General features: G+C 44.2%; 1 protein-coding gene across 5 annotated transcripts in view; it reads left to right on the forward strand.

Annotated features, from left to right (window-relative positions):
• The window catches only part of PTPRN2 (protein tyrosine phosphatase receptor type N2), a 723,182-nt gene that overhangs the window by 287,079 nt on the left and 417,477 nt on the right, over positions 1 to 18,626 (forward strand). The window lies entirely within an intron of this gene.

Here is an 18,626-nt window from a genome sequence, read left to right on the forward strand (position 1 = left end):
TCTCTGCTGCTATAGCAGAAAAGATGGACCTAGTCATACCCGGCGGGGTGGCGGGGGCACAGGGGACAGGAAAGGGCCCTTCCGGGGTGGCTGAGGCACGGCTGTGTGGGCCCTGGCCTTGCAGTGTCCGTCTCATTGCTTCACTGATGAAGGTGCTGCAACAGGGGAACATGGCCAGATATGGCACCCAGGCCATGTTGGCCACAGAACGTTTTGGAAAATGGAGCATGACGGCGTTTGGATTCAGCATAGGTCATGCCCACACTCCTTCTGGTCCAATGCTGGCCACCTCACAGAGTTATGGTTGTTTCCTGTCCCCAGAAGGACCCAGTCTGAAGCTAACACCACCCACCCGCAGTGAGGGCACCATTCAGGCTTTCAAAGTGACTAGCTTTCCATGCTGCTCCTTTAGGGCTGTCATGCGGGTTATGCCATTGCACCCTGTCCAAGGAAAGGGGTACGGACTGGCTCCCACGGCTCCATCTCTGGTGTCTTTATCTTCTAGCAGCCTTGTTCTAAGACCATAAAAATAGAAAATGAGACTGATAATATAGGTCTTTGTCTTTGAAGATACACAAATAATAAAATTGAGCAGAGAGAAGGGTTTCTAAACTTCTAAAAAATGAATCGAGAATCACATTAACACCAGCAGTTGGTTTTCTCTAAGTGACGCCTTAATTGGATTTGCTCTGGCAGTCATCTTTTAAACCTATGGCTGCTCTTCAGCTAAGTAGGTCCCTTGTTCTCTCTCTCTCTCTGTCCGCAAAGCCATGATGACACCTTCTAAATGGAAGGAATGCAAAGTCATAATCAGAGGGAGGCGTGTGTGGCCGTTACCAGTGCTTTCTTCTCATACTCGTCTTGGGAAAGAATGCAGACTGCACTTGCTTATGACTTGTTTGCCCATGAATGCACCGCTGGTGCGACAGGTGCTTCTCTGAGGAAGGCTGCCACCTGGACCAGCACCTCTCCCTCCTCTGGGGGCTGCTTCTCCTCTGCGTTAAGCTGTGTACTGCTCGGAGGAATCCCTTTCCCTGGCTTGCTGCCTTCTGCACCCTCCTAAGAACCAGACTCTCTTGGTGAGGGGGGCGCGCGGGCATCATCCGCTGATTTGGCTTTCCCATTGTCATTGCACCTTCCATCCCCCTGGCTCAGCCTCCCCTGATGCCTCTGCTGTGAACATGCTGCAGAAAGTCACACCCAGCCACCCTCTGGCCACCCACACCCAGCCACCCTCTGGCCACCCACCCACCAGCCACCCTCCGGCCAGGCAGTGGCCTCTGCGCCCATGTCTAGGCCCTCTCCGTGGTGCTGACCACCCGTGTGCTCTTGAGCTCCAGACTTTCCGATAGGGGCTACTTGTCTCTGTAACCACCCCTCTCTGTCTCCTTTCTATCTCCTATGACAAAAAAACCCCACTTATCAGCTACTTCTGTCCTAATTACTGGACATAGGGAGCCCCTACCGAGGGGACTTAAGTCCATTAGAGAGCCAGATGTGTTCATGGAACGTGGCGTACTCTGTGTGTCTGCTGCTGCCCGGGGCAGGGAGGGGGAGGGCTTCCTGCCTCCCTGTTATTTTGGCACCTTCCATTCTTCTTGGTGTCTCCAGAGGTGCCAATCTTTGAGAACATCGTCTCTGAAAACACTCTCCATGCTCCTCTGACCCTTATTAACTGCATTTTTTTTCCATGCTGACTTGCAATGTTGGTTATCTTCTTATGTACACGGTCTTCCCAGCTGCACTGTGTGCTTTAAAAAGAGACATGTAAAGTGTCAATCATGATGTGAATAGAGAACCGTAAGATGAACCTTGTGTGCTGCATCCTGGGGCTTTAGCAAAGGGCAGCTCCTGCTCTCTCCTGCTACTTCTGTGCACCAGTCACCATCCCCCCCTCAGCTGGTCCCATCCGTATCTCAGTACCACATTGCAGGAAGCTGAGAATGCATGTACAACCCTAACCACAAGAGTCTTACCATGTACGAAAATAAGTACTAGTGTCTTAATATCATTACCCAATCAGCGGTCATGTTTCTTAGTGGTCACGAATGTTCTTCACAGTTGTTTTGTTTTGGTTTTGAAGCAGGATCCAGAGAAGAGAGCCATTGAAGTGGCAGGTCTATAACCCTGCAGAAGGGTTCTTCCCTTCTTCCTTTCCTTACAACATTTTTAAATTTATTTTATTTATTTATCTAGTTATTTTTCTAACAACATTTTTTTAAAAACACATTTTCTCGTAGAGTTTTTCACATTCTGGTTTTGCTGATTGTGTCCTGAAGATAACACGTACCTTGTTCCTTTGCTTTGTACTTTGTGTGAACCTGGAGCTGTAGGGGCTAGCCCAGAGATTTGACCGTGGTGTTCACTGCCCAGCAAGAAGGCTTCAGAGACCATGACAATGTGCCCTTCTGTGAGGAGGACACAGTCTCCTGTGTTTTTTTTTTAAGATTTTTAAATTTATTTATTCATGAGAGACACAGAGAGAGAGAGAGACAGAGACATAGGCAAAGGGAGAAGCAGGCTCCATGCAGGGAGCCTGATGCGGAACTTGATCCCAGGACCCCGGGGTCACACCCTGAGCTGAAGGCAGACACTCACCTGCTGAGCTCCCTGGGCGTCCCTTCTGTGGTTGTTTTAGCACCGGTAGCCAAGGGCTGCCTGACCTTGCTGGCAGACTTTGGCTTGGCCGTTTGAACGTGATGAGCTTGTGGCACCGTACCTTCCCCAGAACACATCTCACAGGGTGTGGCGTGCGGTCATTTGATAAATGCTTCTCTCCCCTCGTAGACTGTCAGCTTCGGAAGATGGCACACCCTCCCCTGTCCCTGTCTGCATCCCAGCACCCGGAGCCTGTTTGTTGAGTGAATGAGCCAGTAGTTTCTTCCACGTAAACAGCCTCATTTGATTTTCATATCACCCTTAAAATACCGTATTATTTTCAGCCTCATTTTGCTGTTTAGGAAGCTGCAGCTCAGAGGCTAAATGGTAGCACCCACCTCGATGTCAGGTCATGGAAGACAGAACTGGGGTCACCCTGACATCAGGTCACTGAGAACAGAGTTGAGGTCACCCCCATGGTCAAGTCACCAAAGACAGAGTTGGGGTCACCCCGACATCAGGTCACTGAGGACAGGGTTGGGTCTCCTAAGAGGCAACTGTATTAAATATAGATTTGAACACAGTTTACTTTGTTTCTCTGGCTAATTGTACCTGGATTCTAAAGCTGTAAATAACCTTTCAGCTGCACAGTTTAGCTTTCTCTGCTGTGCAGAAGCATGTACCTCATAATTACTGAACTCTGCATTGAAGCTAAGTATGTACTATATTGAATTAATTGAATTTTTTAAAAAAAGTGTGTGCGTGTCCTCTAGCGGGAGCAGCATAGAGAAGATCACGTGGCAAGGTGTCCAGTGTCGGAGGGTAAAGATTTCTCTTCTTACATATTTAGTGGAAAAGACCAACTTTCCTCTAAATTTGCAGTCCAGAGGCTTCCTGAAAGTAACTCTCTGCCTCAGCGCACTCCTGGGATTTAGCTGGTGTTCAGGGAGCCGACCGCCTGGAGACCCCTGGTGCCACTGGCCAAACAGCCGTGGCCCCGTAGAACGTGCGTGCCGGTGGATTCAGTGCCTCTGGGCACAGCGTCTCTATGGGCCATTCTCAGCAGAAACCCTGTTTCTCTGGAAGCAACTGCCGGCACGTCAGAGGGGAGGGTTCCACAACCCCTCAGGGTGGTACGGCCTGGCCGGCTGGGTGTCCCAGAGCCCTGGGACGTGGCTACCTGGAAGTGGGTGGTGCTGAGGGCCAGGAGCACCTGTGTGACCCCACAACAAGGCTGCTGTCTGCAGCACGGTCTAGTCCTACCGCAACACCAAGTTCAGGTTTTGCATTGAACCAGGGGAAGACCCCACATACCCATCACCAAGGAAGCGATGGAGAAATCCACCTAATTTATGTGGCAAATACTCATTTGGTAAAAATTTTGGGTAGAAAAGAGGCTCTCTTCCTTCAGTCACTTGTTAGCGACACCTTATCCTCTTAAAAAGCTTTACGGTGGGGTAAGCCTGAAAGGAAAGGAGACAGCATGGGGCAGGGCTCCCAAGCAGGGTTCAAGCTTCCCTCGTCTGGCCTTGGCCATGAGGGACAGAGCCCTGGTGGCCGCCCACATGCGAACTCCTCCATAGACTGACGTCTGTGTTTCCGTGATGATCAGTTTGCTGTGGAAATTGGTTTGTTAGAGATGATCTGTTGTGCTTTCCACCCGTTACAAAAGAACAAATGGTTACCGTGCAGAGTATGAATAATGGGTGTGTAGAAAGAAGACAAAAGTCACATCCGTGTCTCGTCTGAGGTGAGGGCCGTCACAATGGTATGTCCACCCCTCTAACCTCTGTGTACTTGTGCCCAGGGCTAGTCCTTCCTCCAGCCAGAGAGTACCACTCAGGCAGGTCCTGGGAACTCTGCACATCCTTACATGATAAAAATGGACCATCTTAACCATTTTAAGTGTACAGTTGAGCAGCATTAAAGGTATTCAAGTAGTTGTACGACTGTCACCACCATCTCTCCCCAGAACATTACATCACCCCAAACTGGACTCTGTCCCCATTAAACAATGACTCCCTATCTTCCTCCCCCAGCCCCTGGCATCCACCCTCTACTTTCTGTTTCTATGGGTTTGATGACTCCAGGGACCTTGTAGAAGTGGAATTGCACAGTATTTATTCTTTTGTGACGGTTTCATCTCACTTAGTATAAAGTCCCCAGGGTTCTTCCATGTTGTAGCAGGTGTGAGAATTTCCTTCCCATCTAAGGCTGAGTGATAGTCCATTGTATGGATAACACCATATGTTGTCTGTCTACTTACGGACACTTGGACTGCTTCTACCTTTTGGCTATCGTGAATCCTGCTGCTATGACATATTTGAATTTCTAAACTAACTTTTGCATTATAAAATTTGCATATTTCAGAAAGATCCAAATAGTACAGAGTATACAGAGTGAAATCTGAAGTGTCCCTCCCCATAACCGGTCCTTCTATGACTGCTCCACGCTCAGATGTAAATGCCTGTCCTGTGTGTCTGTGTCTTTCAGATTTCCCACCCAAAACCAAAGATCCATACATGTACCCATACATTTGTGTTTCCACAAATGGAATCCAATACTGGATTCCATACTGGAATACTGGAACTTGCCCTTTGAGTTTTGGATAGTTTGGGTGTCCCTCTGTGTTAGTATTTCTCGACTTGCCTCCTTGCTGGAGGATGCAGTGTCCTTCATATCGCTGCTCCGTTGTCCAGTTAATGACCTTGGAGCATTCTTGTTTCATTGTACATATTAGTTAGCATTTTGCTGCATCTCTAAATGTGTTTCCATTATACTTTTTATGGAGGCATCACAGTCTCTGTATGTATGTACCGTAATACACTTAAATTGGTTCTGTATCTATGCTGTTGACCCTTGAACCATGTGGGGATTGGGGGTGCCACCCCTCTGTGTGGTTGAAAATCTGCACATAACTTTTGACTCCCAAGACCTTAACCACTCATAGCTTATTGTTGACCAGAAGCCTTACTCATCACATCAACAGTTGATTAACACATATTTTGTATGTTCTGTATATTACAGACTGTATTTTTGCAATAAAGTAAGCTAGAAAAAAAAGGAAATGTTACTTAAGAAAATCATGAGGAAGAGAAAATGTATTTACAGTACTCTGTACTATAAAAAAATCCATGGATGGTGGACCTGCCCAGGCCTAAGCTATGTTGCTCAAGGGTCAACTGCATATCTATTAAATATATATTGTTGGGATCCCTGGGTGGCGCAGTGGTTTGGCGCTTGCCTTTGGCCCAGGGCGCGATCCTGGAGACCCGGGATCGAATCCCACATCAGGCTCCCGGTGCATGGAGCCTGCTTCTCCCTCTGCCTATGTCTCTGCCTCTCTCTCTCTCTCTCTCTCTCTGTGACTATCATAAATAAATAAAAATTAAAAAAAAATTTAAATATATATTGTTGTTGATCTTTGCTCTTCATATAACGCTGTAATTAACATCCTCATGCATAAATCTTTTCAAACCATAGAACCTCGATTGTGGTTTTTACCAGGCTCATTGGTCACTGAGTTTTAATGAAGCCCTTTAAAGTCACTATTTTTCTTTTTTTTAAATAGACTATTTTTTTTAGAACTGTTTTAGGTTCACAGCAAAGTGAAGTGGAAGGTATAGAGATTTCCCATATAAATTCAGGCCTCACACATGCAGAGCCTCCCCCATAAACAACATCCTCTAATCCTCTACCAGTGTTAAATTGGTTACAACTGAGGAACCTGCATTGACACATCACTATCACTGTAGTTTAGGGTTTCATTAGGGTTCACTCTTGGTGTTTTACACCCTTGGGCTTGCACAAATGTACACTGACATGTCCATCATGATAGGATCCTACAGAGTAGTGTCACTGCCCTAATAGTCCTCTGTGCCTCCTGGTTCATCCCTCCCCATCCCCAACCACTGATCTTATTACTGTCTCTGTCTCCATAGTTTTGCCTTTTCCAGGATGTCTTAGAGTTGGAATCACACAGTGTGTAGTCTCTTTAGATTGGCTTCTTTGACTTAGTAATATGCATTTAAAGTGCTTCCATGTCTTTTCATGACTTGACATCTCATTTCTTTTTAGCACTGAATAATATTCCATTGTCTGAGTGTACAAAAGTTTACTTTATCCACTCACCTACTGAAGGACATCTTGTTTGCTTCCAAATATTGGCAGTTACAAATAAAGCTGCTGTGATACAAACATTCAGGTGTGAGTGTTTGTGTGAACATAAGTTTTCAGCTCCTTTGGGCAAGGAATGTGGTTGCTGGATGTAGGAGTTTTATATTTTTGTGTTGTACAATTAGGCTTGTAATACATTTTGAGTTAATTTTTGTGAAGCATGAAGGCCTGTGTTTAGATTTAGTTTTTTTGCATGTGTATGTTCAGCTGTTCCAGCAACATTTGTTGAAAAGACTATCTTTGCTCCGTTGTATTGCCTTTGCTCCTTTGTTAAAGATTAGTTGACTAGTCTTATGTGGGTCTGTTTCTGGGCTCTCCAGATCCATACATCTGTTCATTTACCAGCACCATACTGTCTGGATTACTGTAGCTTTATAGTAACTCTTGAAATTGAGTAATGTCAGTCTTCCATCCTTTTTCTTCTTCAATATTGGGTGGCTATTCTGGGTCTTTTGCTTCTCCATATAAACTTTGGAATCAGTTTGTAAATATCCACAAAATAATTAGCTGGTATTTGGTTGGGATTGCATTGAATTATAGATCAGTTGGGAAGACCTGACATCTTGACAGTATTGGGTTTTCCTATCCATGAACATGGAATATCTCTCCATTTATTTAGTTCTTTGACTTCTTTTGTCAGAGTTGTGTAGTTTTCTTCATATGGGTTTTATAAGCATTTTGGCTAAAGTCACTCTTCCAACTCAAGTCTCAATGATGACAACTAAATAATTATGCAAACCACCTGAGGGGATGATGATGCATCATCTACAATTTTCTAAACAGTTAACTGGAGCTAATGACAAATAATATGCAGTATGTCCACTGGTAGAAGCTCCCAATCTAATTCTTGCTCACTGATAATACTCAAAACACAACCACATAAGAAACAAAACTTCTAACCAATCTGTTGGAATTTTTTCTTTATCATCTTGAGTCTACATCTTGTGGAGCCTGGACTAGGAAATAGGATAATTTATTTATTTATTTTTTTTTTTCCCGGTCTCATTTTTATTGTTTTTCCTCTTTTACATTTGTTTTTTTTTTTTAATTAACTTTTATTGGTGTTTAATTTACCAACATACAGAAAAACACCCAGTGCTCATCCCGTCAAGTGTCCACCTCAGTGCCCGTCACCCATTCCCCTCCAACACCCGCCCTCCTCCCCTTCCACCACCCCTAGTTCGTTTCCCCGAGTTAGGAGTCTTTATGTTCTGTCTCCCTTCCTGATATTTCCCAACATTTCTTTTCCCTTCCTTTATATTCCCTTTCACTATTATTCATATTCCCCAAATGAATGAGAACATACACTGTTTGTCCTTCTCCGATTGACTTATTTCACTCAGCATAATACCCTCCAGTTCCATCCACATTGAAGCAAATGGTGGGTATTTGTCGTTTCTAATTGCTGAGTAATATTCCATTGTATACATAAACCACATCTTCTTTATCCATTCATCTTTCGATGGACACCGAGGCTCCTTCCACAGTTTGGCTATTGTGGCCATTGCTGCTAGAAACATCGGGGTGCAGGTGTCCCGACGTTTCATTGCATCTGAATCTTTGGGGTAAATCCCCAACAGTGCAATTGCTGGGTCGTAGGGCAGGTCTATTTTTAACTCTTTGAGGAACCTCCACACAGTTTTCCAGAGTGGCTGCACCAGTTCACATTCCCACCAACAGTGTAAGAGGGTTCCCTTTTCTCCGCATCCTCTCCAACATTTGTTGTTTCCTGCCTTGTTAATTTTCCCCATTCTCACTGGTGTGAGGTGGTATCTCATTGTGGTTTTGATTTGTATTTCCCTGATGGCAAGTGATGCAGAGCATTTTCTCATGTGCATGTTGGCCATGTCCATGTCTTCCTCTGTGAGATTTCTCTTCATGTCTTTTGCCCATTTCATGATTGGATTGTTTGTTTCTTTGGTGTTGAGTTTAATAAGTTCTTTATAGATTTTGGAAACTAGCCCTTTATCTGATATGTCATTTGCAAATATCTTCTCCCATTCTGTAGGTTGTCTTTTAGTTTTGTTGACTGTATCCTTTGCTGTGCAAAAGCTTCTTATCTTGATGAAGTCCCAATAGTTCATTTTTGCTTTTGTTTCTTTTGCCTTCGTGGATGTATCTTGCAAGAAGTTACTGTGGCCAAGTTCAAAAAGGGTGTTGCCTGTGTTCTCCTCTAGGATTTTGATGGAATCTTGTCTCACATTTAGATCTCTCATCCATTTTGAGTTTATCTTTGTGTATGGTGAAAGAGAGTGGTCCAGTTTCATTCTTCTGCATGTGGATGTCCAATTTTCCCAGCACCATTTATTGAAGAGACTGTCTTTCTTCCAATGGATAGTCTTTCCTCCTTTATCGAATATTAGATGGCCGTACATTTCAGGGTCCACTTCTGGGTTCTCTATTCTGTTCCATTGATCTATGTGTCTGTTTTTGTGCCAGTACCACACTGTCTTGATGACCACAGCTTTGTAATACAACCTGAAATCTGGCATTGTGATGCCCCCAGCTAAGGTTTTCTTTTTTAAAATTCCCCTGGCTATTCGGGGTCTTTTCTGATTCCACACAAATCTTAAAATAATTTGTTCTAACTCTCTGAAGAAAGTCCATGGTATTTTGATAGGGATTGCATTAAACGTATAAATTGCCCTGGGTAACATTGACATTTTTACAATATTAATTCTGCCAATCCATGAGCATGGAATATTTTTCCATCTCTTTGTGTCTTCCTCAATTTCTTTCAGAAGTGTTCTATAGTTTTTAGGGTATAGATCTTTTACCTCTTTGGTTAGGTTTATTCCTAGGTATCTTATGCTTTTGGGTGCAATTGTAAATGGGATTGACTCCTTAATTTCTCTTTCTTCAGTCTCATTGTTAGTGTATAGAAATGCCATTGATTTCTGGGCATTGATTTTGTATCCTGCCACGCTACCAAATTGCTGTATGAGTTCTAGCAATCTGGGGGTGGAGGCTTTTGGGTTTTCTATGTAGAGTATCATGTCATCGGCGAAGAGGGAGAGTTTAACTTCTTCTTTGCCAATTTGAATGCCTTTAATGTCTTTTTGTTGTCTGATTGCTGAGGCGAGGACTTCCAGAACTATGTTGAACAGCAGTGGTGAGAGTGGACATCCCTGTCTTGTTCCTGATCTTAGGGGAAAGGCTCCCAGTGCTTCCCCATTGAGAATGATATTTGCTGTGGGCTTTTCGTATATGGCTTTTAAGATGTCGAGGAAAGTTCCCTCTATCCCAACACTCTGAAGGGTTTTGATCAGGAATGGATGCTGTATTTTGTCAAATGCTTTCTCTGCATCTAATGAGAGTATCATATGGTTCTTGGTTTTTCTCTTGCTGATATGATGAATCACATTGATGGTTTTACGAGTGTTGAACCAGGCTTGTGTCCCGGGAATAAATCCTACTTGGTCATGGTGAATAATTTTCTTAATGTGTTGTTGGATCCTATTGGCTAGTATCTTGTTGAGAATTTTTGCATCCATGTTCATCAGGGATATTGGTCTGTAATTCTCCTTTTTGGTGGGGTCTTTGTCTGGTTTCGGAATTAAGGTGATGCTGGCCTCATAGAACGAATTTGGAAGTACTCCATCTCTTTCTATCTTTCCAAACAGCTTTAGTAGAATAGGTATGATTTCTTCTTTAAACGTTTGATAGAATTCCCCTGGGAAGCCATCTGGCCCTGGACTCTTGTGTCTTGGGAGGTTTTTGATGACTGCTTCAATTTCCTCCCTGGTTATTGGCCTGTTCAGGTTTTCTATTTCTTCCTGCTCCAGTTTTGGTAGTTTGTGGCTTTCCAGGAATGCGTCCATTTCTTCTAGATTTCCTAATTTATTGGCGTACAGCTGTTCATAATATGTTTTTAAAATCGTTTGTATTTCCTTGGTGTTGGTAGTGATGTCCCCTTTCTCATTCATGATTTTATTAATTTGAGTCTTCTCTCTCTTCTTTTTAATAAGGTTGGCTAATGGTTTATCTATCTTATTAATTCTTTCAAAGAACCAACTCCTGGTTCTGTTGATCTGTTCCACAGTTCTTTTGGTCTCGATATCATTGAGTTCTGCTCGAATTTTAATTAACTCTCTTCTTCTGCTGGGGGTGGGGTCTATTTGTTGCTTTTTCTCTAGTTCCTTTATGTGTAAGGTGAGCTTTTGAATTTGAGATCTTTCCAGTTTTTGAATGTATGCTTGTATTGCGATGTATTTCCCCCTCAGGACTGCTTTTGCTGCATCCCAAAGATTTTGAACGGTTGTATCTTCATTTTCATTAGTTTCCATGAATCTTTTTAATTCTTCCTTAATTTCCTGGTTGACCTTTTCATCTTTTAGCAGGATGGTCCTTAACCTCCACGTGTTTGTGGTCCTTCCATATTTCTTGTTGTGATTAAGTTCTAATTTCAAGGCATTATGGTCTGAGAATATACAGGGGACTATCCCGATCTTTTGGTATCGGTTCAGACCCGATTTGTGACCCAGTATGTGGTCTATTCTGGAGAAAGTTCCATGTGCACTTGAGAAGAATGTGTGTTCAGTTGAGTTTGGATGTAAAGTTCTGTAGATATCTGTGAAATCCATCTGGTCCAGTGTATCATTTAAAGCTCTCGTTTCTTTGGAGATATTATGCTTAGAAGACCTATCCAGGGTAGAAAGAGCTAGATTGAAGTCACCAAGTATAAGTGTATTATTATCAAGGTATTTCTTGAGTTTGGTTATTAATTGGTTTAAATATTTGGCAGCTCCCACATTCGGGGCATATATATTGAGGAGTGTTAAGTCCTCTTGTTGGATAGATCCTTTGAGTATGAGATAGTGTCCCTCTTCATCTCTCACTATAGTCTTCGGGGTAAATTTTAATTTATCTGATATAAGGATGGCAACCCCTGCTTTCTTTTGAGGACCATTTGAATGGTAAATGGTTCTCCAACCTTTTATTTTCAGGTTGTAGGTGTCCTTCTGTCTAAAATGAGTCTCTTGTAGACAGCAAATAGATGGGTCCTGCTTTTTTATCCAGTCTGAAACCCTGCGCCTTTTGATGGGGTCATTAAGCCCGTTCACATTCAGAGTTACTATTGATAGATATGAGTTTAGTGTCATCATATCTATTCAGTCCTTGTTTTTGTGGATTGTTCCACTGAACTTCTTCTTAAAGGGGAATTTTAAGAGTCCCCCTTAAAATTTCTTGCAGAGCTGGTTTGGAGGTTACATATTCTTTCAGTTCCTGCCTGTCTTGGAAGCTCTTTATCTCTCCTTCCATTTTGAATGAAAGCCTTGCGGGGTAAAGTATTCTTGGTTGCATGTTCTTTTCACTTAGGACCCTGAATATATCCTGCCAGCCCTTTCTGGCCTGCCAGGTCTCTGTGGAGAGGTCTGCTGTTACCCTAATATTCCTCCCCATAAAAGTCAGGGACTTTTTTTCTCTTGCTGCTTTAAGGATCTTCTCCTTATCTTTGGAATTTGCAAGCTTCACTATTAAATGTCGAGGTGTTGAACGGTTTTTGTTGATTTTAGGGGGGGATCTCTCTATTTCCTGGATCTGAATGCCTGTTTCCCTTCCCAGATTCGGAAAGTTTTCAGCTAGGATTTGTTCAAATACATATTCTGGCCCTCTGTCCCTTTCCGCGCCCTCGGGAACCCCAATTAAACGTAGGTTTTTCTTCCTCAGGCTATCATTTATTTCCCTTAATCTATCCTCATGGTCTTTTAATTGCCTGTCTCTTTTTTCCTCAGTTTCCCTCTTTGCCATCAACTTGTCTTCTATGTCACTCACTCGTTCTTCCACCTCGTCAAGCCTCGTCGTTAGGACTTCTAGCTTGGATTGCATCTCATTTAATTGATTTTTAATTTCTGCCTGATTAGATCTAAATTCTGCAGTCATGAAGTCTCTTGAGTCCTTTATGGTTTTTTCTAGAGCCACCAGTAGCTGTAAAATAGTGCTTCTGAATTGGCTTTCTGACATTGAATTGTAATCCATATTTTGTAACTCTGTGGGAGAGTGGGCTGTTTCTGATTCTTTTTTTTGAGGGGTTTTCCTTCTAGTCATTTTGCTCAGTGCAGAGTGGCCAAAAACAAGTTGTATTGGGAAAAGGAGAAAAAGAGAGAGAAGGAAAGAAAAGAGAAAAAGAAAAAAGAGAAAGAAGAAAAAATAGGGGAAAAAGAAGAAAAAGAAAGAAAAAGAAAGAAAGGAGAAAAAAGAAAAAAGGGGGGGTGGGGGAAGCAATCAGAAATCAAGAAGAAAGAGAGAAAAAAAAAGCGCAAAACAAAACAAAACAAAAAAAACAAAAACAAAAACAAAAACAAAAAAACAAAAAACAAAAAAAAAAACCACGGGGGAGTATCTTCCGATTCTGTGTAGTTTAAGTCCCTTGACTTCCCTTGGAACTGGTCCGTCTCGCTGGTCTTCTGGGGGAGGGGCCTGCTGTGCTGATTCTCAGGTGTTGGCACTTGGGGGAGCTGCTCTGCCCCTGCCTGGTGCAGGGCTCGGTGGGGGTTGTTCACCCCGTGAGGCCCCGGGAGGAAGCCACAGTGGCGGGGGCAGCTCTGGGACCCTGGATCCAGCCCCCGCAGTAGCTCCGGGGCTCTCCGTCTGCAGGGCCTGGGGGCTCCGGGGCGGGGCCGCTGATCTGCTCAGTTCCAGGCAGGAGCGTCCTTGCTGTCCTGGGCCCTCCCGGCCTCTGCCTGTCCCGGGGGAGGCCGGATCCTGGGCTGTGTTCCGGCGCCCTGTGCTCCGGGGCCTGCGCTGTTGGATTCGCGCTCCCGGCGGTGCAGCCCCCTCCGCGGAGCCGCCGCCCGAGCCCCTCCGAGCCGCTGAGCTGTTCCCGGAGCCGCGCAGCCCCCTCCGCGGAGCCGCCGCCCGAGCCCCTCCGAGCTGCTCCCGGAGCCGCGCAGCCCCCTCCGCGGAGCCGCCGCCCGAGCCCCTCCGAGCTGCTCCGGGCCCCGCCGAGCGCTGCAGCCCTTAGGGAGCTCGGCGCACTCTCCGGGGCGCAGTTCCTCTGTTACTGTCCCAGGGAGCCCGAGGGCGTCCCCGCCTTTCTGGGGATCCTGCTCCAATTCCCGGGGAGCCCCTTTCCTCGGGGAAGGTCGGTGCAGCTCCTGCTCCTCCGGGACGGGGCTCTCCTGTCCTGGGGACACTCGCCCCGGCCTCAGCCCGGCTCCTCGCGGGGCCCCTCCCCCTCGGAGGCCTTTTGTGTCTTTATTTCTTTTTCCCCGTCTTCCTACCTTGATAGAAGCGCGAACTCTTCTCACTCGAAATAGGATAATTTAATTCAGAGTATTGCTCTACGAACTTTTGGTCTAGGTATTTTGTATGCTAGCTTCTTCCCAGCATGCCTTGTTGTTTCTCCTAGTCAGGTGTCTTACTACATTATAGTTTGAATGGCCAAGGTAATGAGTTCTCCACCCCACCACCACCTGTACTAAAATGGATTCTGTTGTGCTGATATGTAACATTTACTGGGGCGGAAGTCTGAAGGCCTTTCTTTACTGGCTGTGCAGTTTTCTATGTGACTCTTAGCAAGTTTACTCATGAATTCACTCATTTGCAGAACACCTGCTGAGTGCTAGCCAGTCACATAGCCTTATTCTCTTCCTTCATTCAAGATAAGAGTGTTATGATAAGTATATTTTTAAGCCTCTTCGAACTTCCCATGATTTTGAAGTCCTGCATTTGCCAGTTGTATTGTTAACTTTTCTATTTGTGTTGATGGTGGGAGTCCCAACCTGAAAATTCATATAGAGCAAAGAGTATACCCTGCATCCCTCAATCTCAGGAGAGTACTGAACCAGGTCTTTTCATAGATTATAATATTGACAAACCAGATTCAAGTGCTTCTATTGCCCTGGAGAATATATGCCCACAATTTTGCAGTCATTTTCACTTTAAAGGAAGTACTGCTGCCTTTTTCATTTTCTAAAAAAAAAAAAAAAAATCCATCCACATTTGAGTGAAGACCAGTGTTGCTCTAAACTTTTGATTAAAAAAACAAACAAACAAACAAAAAAACACAAAAAACACAAACAAAACAAAACAAAAAACAGGACCAGATTGATCACTTAGTCACTGGAGTAAAGAGTCTGCTTCTCGGAGCCTGCTCCATGAGGAAGTGTCAATAAATTCTTCATCCTGGCTACATGCCTTTCCCTGGGGTTTATCTAGGACACAAGGAAGAAGGCACCTGTGTTACCAAAATACCTCTCATTTCAGTGGAATTTAGTCTCACATTTGGTATAAAATGCCTGAAGCTTTTATTTTAGCTTATCACCATGTTGTGGGGCCAGCAAATAGTCTACTCTTTCCCAGGGTGGAGGAGAAGCAGAAGCAGGGCAAGGGAGTCTCTGGGTATCAGTCTGTGGCTTATGCAGCAGGAAAATGGCTCCTCTTATCTTGTCTTCTGATCCCACCCAACCTGCCCAGTATCCTTGAAGTGGGAGGCACCTGAATGGGGGTGCTCAGCTGTGCAGGGAGAGCAGCTGGTGTGACCAGAGATCCTAACTCCACATCGCCCCAATCCCATGCCTTCCTCCTTGCCTCAGACACCACTTTCCTTGACTTCTGCACCAGCAAAGATTCACTGCTCATATTTGAAAGGAGCCTGGGGAGTCATACACTCTGCTCCCATATAACAACATATCTGGCAGATGAACCTACAGCCTTCCCTTAAGCACTTGTGACCTCATTGCTTCCCTGGGAGGTCATTCCATAAGGAACCGGATGTGTTTTCTAGAAAGTTCTTTATATAGAGTAGTATGGAGTTAAAATTTGCCTTTTTAGATGGATAATGGGTAGGGCACCTAAAGATAACTTACTACAACCATTATTCCTGTTGCTTTCCACCAGGAAGGCCTCCTGGAACAACACAGAACAAGTGCACTCTCCTTGCTGCCTATCAACCCTCACATATAATGTCAGCTTCCTGACACATTTCCAACTGAAAACTCTGGGTTAGTGGAGACCACTGAATCTAGTGATTTTTACCTTCCTAAGGCATAGAATGGGTCTCAGGAAAGAGCTGAAGGGTCAGAGGCAACTTCCCTTTCTCTCATGTGAGAATATCAGTGGCCCCCCACAGAGAGGAGCCAGGGTGTTGAGTCCCCAGGGCACTGTGGGGTAGTGACTGGTTTGGATGTGATCATAAGTTGAGTTCTTAGCTACAGATATGTATTAACTGTGCACACTGGTCCTCCACCAGATAGAGCTACTAGGAGGGAATTAACAACTCTTGCCATTCAGAGGGTGTTTCTATGACTGGGATCCAAATATTCTGCTGGTTAGCTTATTTGGCTAATGTAGAAAAAATTCAGTTAGTACTCTTGGCCATCTCTGTACAGTTTTATATCCTAGTCTGGCATTTGCCATCCAGCACATGTCCAGGCCACCTTCCCTTGTCATGTCAGTTACCATTTTGAGTATGAAGGTTTTTATTAGTAGGAATTTCAATGAAGCATCCTTTAAGAAGGCAATCGGACTACCAACTCCACCACCAACTGAAGTGACACAGTTAATCCAAACCTAATTTGATTTTTTTTGTTCTTTGTCTTAGTATTACATGTAATAGAGAGACTGGGTGATGGTGATGATAGTGGTGGTGGTGATGATGGTGGTGGTGGTGGTGGTGATGGTGAGGTGTTGATGGATGATGATGGTGGTGGCAATGATGGATGATGGTGGTGGTGATGATGATGATCATGATGACAGTGGTAATGATGATGGTGGTAGAGATGATTCTGATGATGATGATGGTGTGTGTTTGGACATGGCTACATTGTATACTTGCATATATGCATGGTGATAAAGGCATTTAAGAGCAAGAGCTGTTATACATGAACCACATCTTCCTTGTTAAAGCAATTTTGTAGTGAGATTATCCACACAACATTGCTTATTCGCTAAAGCTTATAACATTTTGTCTGAGGGACCCTATTAAGACATATAATTTCAGTAGGTCAGGCTTGTAGCAGTTGTGCTTGTGGGTTGATCTCTTACTCCAGGACTTACATATTTGATGTCCTGACATTTGTGTAATTGCTCTGCTAGAGCCCACTTGGAGCATTGAAAGCTACTTAAAATGTCATTATTAGCTGCCCGGGTCTCAGAATTATATGGTGCAGTTGATGGAACAAAAGAATGTTCCACTTTGATGCACGTGGTATTTGATTGTGCTCTGGGCCACGGTCCCTCTTCAATCCACCAGGGATAGCTGGACTTTTTAAAAAGGATTTTTGATTTCTGTTCATCTTCAAATGATTGACAGTGGATGCCTTTGAGATAACTCAGTGTGGTTTACAGAGGTGGCATGAGAGATGACTTCTGATATGTGTTAATTGTTCTCATCATAAGCTGGTCAGCCACTTTGAATGTTTTTAAAGTTGTTTTTCACTAATGAAACCTGAAAGGTTTCTTTTTTGGATGAGAGGAGACAATTTTGGGAATTATATTTTATTATTCCATTTTGGAGACAGATATTTCATATTATAGCCGTTCTAAGAGACCCATAACAAGTCTTCCCTGTTCTCTGATCTTTATCTTAAAGAATATGAGTTTTATCATGTGGGGATCTATTCCTGTTCTTCTCCAGATAATGAGAACAGACTGAAGGAAGCTGAAGAAAAAAAGATGTATGGTAACAATAAGAATTTCTCTGAGTTCTTAAATGTTGGAACAGATTATTAGAAGAGGGACACAATTTCACATTCAGTGTATTAGAAATGTGGTAGACAATCTACACACTTTAGTTTTTACAGTAAACCTTTCAAGTGGGAATTATTGGCTTCCCACCTCCCCCATCTTCCAGACCCTGGATTATTTTTCCATAGCTCCTGTCAGCACCAGATATTCTATGTATTTGTGTTTTCAGTTGCTTATTTTCTTTCTCTTCTGATGTGGATGAATGTTTCATGAAAGCTAGGGCTTTGTTAACTGCCTTATTCCTGCACTTGAAAAGTAGCTGTGCATACAAAATGTGCAAGGGAAGAAGGAAAGAGAGGATCTCCTGAACTCTTCTGTTTAAATTCAAGTACCTCTGGGGGGCATATATCACTGATTATCAATAACTTTAGTGAGACCTGGAATGAGTCACCCATACCACGAGCAACACAGAGAGAGGCTGCCTGAAGAGCAACCTGGGTGGGTCAGTGAGGGCAAAAGTGAGGGGCTGTTTGGACACCTGGGGACATGACCAGACCTTGGACTCCTACACAGAAGATGCACAGAGTGAGGGGTACAAACCTTGCCACACACGGGCAGGGATGTGAGAGTCTAGCCTGCTTCACAGCTTCATCCAAGGCCAATGTGCTGCAACCCAGGATCTGAATCATCATTGTGATCATTCTTCTGGCCCCTTTACCTGGTAGTTCCAGCCCAATAATCCCATCAGGGTGTGTTCTTACATCTGGAGACAGTAGGGCTCTGAGAGGAAATGTTCTGCCCAGGTAGACAGTAAACTTTGATTCAGGGGCTTAATTTAGTCTGCAGTGTTGCCACGGGGAGGTATGTGATGTCCTCTGCCCACTGCCATTAGGTGCAGAGTGAGGGTATGCAGGGATTCCACCTTGAGGAGCCCTGTTAGGATAGATGGGGGTGGTCTAACAGAGACTGGGCATGAATCCTCGATTAAACAAGGTGCTTGGGAATGGAATGTTTTTATCCAGTGATTTTTCTGATTGAGTTTGCATTCACCAGAAACATATTTTTGATTCAACACCTGTTAAAAGTTTCTCATAAATGTGTTGCACCTTGGTGAATATCTGGGGGCATTGTGGTGTGTTCTTCAGCACACTGCCCCCCCTCAAAGGAGGGGGGCACACAGGGAGCATCACCCCACTGTGACAAGCCTTGGCCACCTGCTGCAT

This window comes from Vulpes lagopus, chromosome 4, assembly GCF_018345385.1.
Source record: "Vulpes lagopus strain Blue_001 chromosome 4, ASM1834538v1, whole genome shotgun sequence".
Classification (NCBI taxonomy): domain Eukaryota; kingdom Metazoa; phylum Chordata; class Mammalia; order Carnivora; family Canidae; genus Vulpes; species Vulpes lagopus.